Here is a 5388-nt window from a genome sequence, read left to right as displayed (position 1 = left end):
GTCATTTTTGGATAATCTTCAGTTGTCTCAGCTCCATCCTGCCTAAATGCACACTGGAACCAATTTCTGGCATCCTCCCTTCTTATCAGGACAGCTGAGGGTAAAGGTCAATCTAATTCACAGGCCACCTCTCTCTATCATTCCCAAACTTTCTGTTAATCTCCAGACTTCATCTTCCCCATCTACTTCATCAGGAATTCTTGTAGACTTTGCAAGCCTACTTTCCTTTTGTCAGGAGAATTTGGACACTATTTTTGCTGTAACTTCCTGGCACTGGCTCCTTTCTCGACCTCTTGCTCCTCAGCCTCTGTAAGTAGTTATCCTGTATTCCCCTCCTTCATTCTTTAAGCAGACATTTTCTACACTGGGGTAGTGCCTACTGTGTAATAAATTTTTCACTATACTGTGCCTGGGATATTCAATAACGTTATGATAACCATTCTAAAATTTAAAAATAAATAATCCTATTTGGTAGCATGTGCCATTAACATAAAGAAACAAAAACTAAAAAAAAGACAAAAATGGATAATAAGAGAAAAAAATCGATCTGAAGGAAAACCTCAAAATTGTGGTTGATGTATCTTCTTAATATGTGGTGTCATAGAATTATTTGACTGTATTAGAGCTAAAATTCCAAAGATCTCTAAAGGTGAACCAGAAAAATGGTGAACTTTGTTTAATATTTCAGCAGTGTTGAGAGAAAACATGTATTTTGTAAGGTTACCGAGGAAGGACAGAACTCAATTCAGGCCAAGAAAGACAATTTATTGAGGAGGAACTGCCTGGCTGACTCTAAAGTAGAGGCAAGCAGGTACTTAGAGTGGAGTTGTATATTGTCTTACAAGGAAATTGGGGAGTGAGGATGTTTGCAGCTACTTGGGGAGCAGGTTGGGGGTCATAGAGAGTTATTCTACGGGAGAAGGAACGGTCTTGCAACCCTAACAGAGATAGAGTTGCAGCTTCTGCTTTGATCATTTCTGTGGCTGTTCTGGGAAAAGAAGGGAAAGCAGCTCCCCAGCCCTAATGCACCAATAATATAAAAATTAAGCATGTGGTGCTGATAATTACATATAAAATAGAGTAATTTTAACACTGTTATTATAACCAGGAAAAATTGAAAAATGTACAAAAAATAAAAATTATTACCTGATACATAATTCAACTAACAATAGTATTGATGTGGTGATTATAGCGACTCGACGGCACATAACAACAACAACAACAACATTACTGAATCAGCTCAAACTCAGAGCAAGCTGTGTATATGAAACAAAGCAATGTTGGAACCTTCTCTCTCCTCATAATCTCTATAGTGCTTTAAGCATATTGTAGGAGCCACAGTACCAAACCATCCTTTTGGGAGTCTTCATCTTTTTCACTGATCCTCCACTTTACCAAGAATCATCTCTCTCTCTCTCCAGGAACTGGCCTTTCCTGATAACATACCCAAAGTATGTAGCATGCACAAAGTCTCACTCTCCTTTCTTTCTAAAATGTATTCTAAGCTGAACTTAATATAAGACAGATTTATTTGTTCTTTTGGCAGTCCATGGCATATCCAATCTTCTATTTTGTTTCATTTTTCCCTTCAGTTTGAAGAACATCAACTGTGTTTTTCACTTTTGGTTTTCTAATTCAAGTCTTTGCACATTTCATTATAATACTCTACTTTGTCTTCTCAAGCCACATGTTAAAACCTTCTGTTCAGCTCTATTTTGTCATCATTTCTTCCATCCAAGTTAGTTATTGTATATTCAAAAGCAAGTTTCAAAGTTTCTTCTGACAGAAGTTTAACCTTGAGTTATCGCATTGAAAAGTTGTATTGATACACTGAACTAGAAAAATAAATACAAGCACATAATTATATCGTTTTTGTTATGTGTCATTGAGTCACTTGAGACTCATAGTGACCCTATGTACAACAACTCTGAACACTGCTCTATCCTAAGCCAACCTTACAGTCTACAATATACCCAATCCCATTACTCCAGTCACTGAGTCATTTCATCTCTTCAAGGGTCTTCCCCTCTTGTGCTGTCCCTCCATCCTCACAAATATAATGTCCGTCTCCATGGATTGGTCCCTCCTTGCAACATGCCCAAAGTATGTCAGGCAGAGCCTCAGAATCCTTGCCTCCAAGGAACAGCATGGTTTCACCCTCTCCAGGGGAATCTAAGCCATTATATCAAAGGCTAGATGGGAAGAAGAAGGAGTTGAATGGGGTAGGTGGGAGTGGAAGGGGATGCTAGTGGAGCGGAGAAAGGGATGGGTGGAGACACATTTTCCAGGTGGGGGAGTGACAATGAATCTATTAGCTTTTCCATGATTGGGAAATTCCTTTCATCAATTACCCTTTCTGTAATATGCTTGTCTATCAGAGATTGTTCTAAATCTGAACATTCAAGTTAAGGCAGGAAATGAAGAAAGATTGGCCATCCACTTCTGAAATAAACTTTATGAATGTCATCGAGTCGATTACAACTCATAGCAACCCTAGGAATAAAAAGGCTGCAGCCCCCCTGCAACTATTATCATTTATCAAAGTACAGTTGCCAGAGGCTTCAAAAACCCTATGTACAACAGAGCACACTTAGAATAGACTAGAAGACACAGCAACTGAGTCTGAGCCCTCAAATATGGAAACACAAAGGAGGAGGAACAGTTGCAGGGAGACACTGGTGAATGAAATGCGGAATGTGAGAAGCATGAATGTAGAAAAAGTAGATATTGTTAAGAAAGAAATGAAGCAGAGGTGGGGGTAGGGAGGCTGAGGGGAGCTGGACTGGTCAGGAATCGGAGATGGTGCTGGGAGCTCAGTGAGAATCATCTTGGCTATGTCAGTGAACCTCAGTCAGAATGGGCCATCCCTCCAGGAGGCCTACATGCAAGTGGTATCTGAGAAGTCTCTGACTGACCGGGCTCTATTTACTTATGAAGGTAACAGCAATGACATTCGAGTGGCTGGCACTAGGAAGGGTGGCCTGAAGGTGCTGAACACAGCGGGGAAGCTGATGTACACCTTCTGTAGGGTGAAGGACCCCAACTCTGGCTTGCCCAAGTTTGTCCTCATTAACCAGAGAGGATAGGGCATGAATGACGCGTGGAAAGGAGCATGTGCCAACCATGTCAGCACCATGACAAGCTTCTTAAAGGGAGTCCATGTGACCATCAATGCCTGGGCTGAGGAAGCTGTGGAACCTGAGTCCATCATGGAGAAGTTGGCCAAGGCTTCAGGGACAAACTACAACTTTCACAAGGGGAGTAGGCACTTCCAGGATACGGGACCCCCAAGCCCTGTGAAAGATGAGGAGAACCGCAGACTGGAGAAGAAGCAGCAGGCAGAGGAGGAGCGACAGAAGGTTGCGAGGGCCTCCAGCATCCAGAGCAGCAGGAGGCAGCCTCCGTGAGCAGTGCTATCAGCAGCAGGAGCAGGAGGTGAGCTCCTGGAGGAAGCTTGAACAGCAAGGAGTCATTTTAGGGACAGCAAGGGACCAGAAGTTCACCTACCAGCAGCCTACACACCCATGAGACATCTTCAGGCAGGAGAGGGCCATGTCCACCACTTCCATCCCAACTTGCCAGCCAGGCGAACTGAGGAGCCCCTTCCTTCAGAGACAGCTCACCCAGCCAGACTTACCTGCTACCCAGGAGCCTGTTCGTTCATTGAGACCCGAGACAGATTTCCTCGAGGATCTGACACCCGTTGCCCAGCAGCCTGCAGTGCAGATGGAGGAGGAGACTGTCTACAAGGAGCGGCTGGAGCATGAGTCTCTACGAGGAGCCCCCACTGGTACGTCAAGAAGGTGCTGACTCTGAACATAGCACCTGCTACGAGCGAGGGAAGGGGCTTTGTGCCCGGGCCCTGTATGATTGATTACCAGGCATCTGATGACACAGAGATCTCCTTTGATCCTGAGAACCTCATCAAGAGCATTGAGGTGATCAACGAGGGCTGGTGGTGAGGTTATGGGCCAGACAAGCCACTTCAACATGTTCCCTGCCAACTAGGTGGAGCTCATTGAGTAAGAAAGGCGGTGCCTGAGGCCCTATGCAGCTTTCTTTTTGCCTGGGAAGGTGGCATGAGAGCTACATGCCACTCCTCTATGAATATGATGAAGTTGAGGCCTCAGGATCCCTTTACGCAGCAATAACCTATGATTCTGAAGCGTACTTCCAGCTGGAAAATGAACCTTCCTTTGGGCCAACCCTCGATGGCCTCTGCCTGAGAAAAAAAAGGGTCATGGTGCTGGACAGTGCTCCCCAGCCACTGGTTGCCTTCTCTGCAGTGAGCTGGTCAGGAGCAGCTGCTCTTTTCCTTCGTCCTGCTTCTAAGGGTGGTGGCTGCAGCTGTCAGTTATGACCTTCAGGCAAAGCAAGTGAGAACTGTACAGAGTCAGACTAGACTGTGTTCACTGTGAGGACAGGAAGGGATCTCACTGGAGCTGGCTCAGTGGCCCTCAGCCTGGGGAGTGTCAGGTGAAGGGAAGGTATGAAATCCTCACAGCCTTGACATGTCCTTTGGTGGAAACAACTGTCTCTGCCTACTGGCCTTGCATGCCTCAGATGAACACCAGCTTCCTCCTCAGAATGCTTGTCTCAGGAGAAGTAATGAGAAAATGGCTCATGCCACTGCTGCTTCCTGTTTGTGCCCCAGCCGGTGTTTGTGGAGAAGGATTCTGCTTTGGCCTGAGGGTTACCAGTGTGATGAAAACAGACGTCCAGCTTTCATTGCTTTCCTACTGCTGTAATACACCCCCCCAACTCCCAGCCCCCAAGAGACACACATGTCTTCCCGGAAAAAAGGAAGGAAGGAAGGAAGGAAGGAAGGAAGGAAGGAAGGAAGGAAGGAAGGAAGGAAGGAAGGAAGGAAGGAAGGAAGGAAGGAAGGAAGGAAGGAAGGAAGGAAGGAAGATAAATATTGATACTGACAAAATGAGGTGGATTGGCATGGGGAATTTTGAATCAGATGATCATATGATATACCATATATACCATATACCATAGATGAGGAGGTGAGGGAAAGTGGGGGTGCTTTCATAGTTAAAAAAGTCCTCTCTAGATCCATATTGAAATACAGCATCATGAGTGACAGAATAATATCTATGCACATAAAACAAAGTCCAGGAAATACCACTGTGATTCAAATACATTCACCAACAACTGGCCTCCAGAAACTCTATGAACTTTGATAAAGGGTGATAGTCGCAGAGAGGCTTCAGGCTTTTTGTTCATAGGGTTGCTATGAGTTCTGCTCGACTCGAAGGCAATCAACAACAACTAGAGCTAAAGAGGAGGAAATAGAAGATGTCTATCAACTTTTGCAGTTGGAAGTCAGTCGAACATGTAATCAAGATGCATTAATAATAATGTGTGACTAAATGGGAGAAG

General features: G+C 44.6%; 1 pseudogene; it reads left to right on the top strand.

Moving 5' to 3' along the window:
- Positions 1-2834: 2834 nt before the first annotated feature.
- LOC102876702 lies at positions 2835-4026 on the top strand (annotated as a pseudogene).
- Positions 4027-5388: the final 1362 nt, after the last annotated feature.

Source organism: Elephantulus edwardii, unplaced genomic scaffold, assembly GCF_000299155.1.
Source record: "Elephantulus edwardii isolate Elephantulus edwardi_28Jun2011 unplaced genomic scaffold, EleEdw1.0 scaffold00046, whole genome shotgun sequence".
Lineage (NCBI taxonomy): Eukaryota > Metazoa > Chordata > Mammalia > Macroscelidea > Macroscelididae > Elephantulus > Elephantulus edwardii.
The sequence above is the reverse complement of the archived record's forward strand: the minus strand, read 5'-3'. Positions and strand labels throughout refer to the sequence as shown.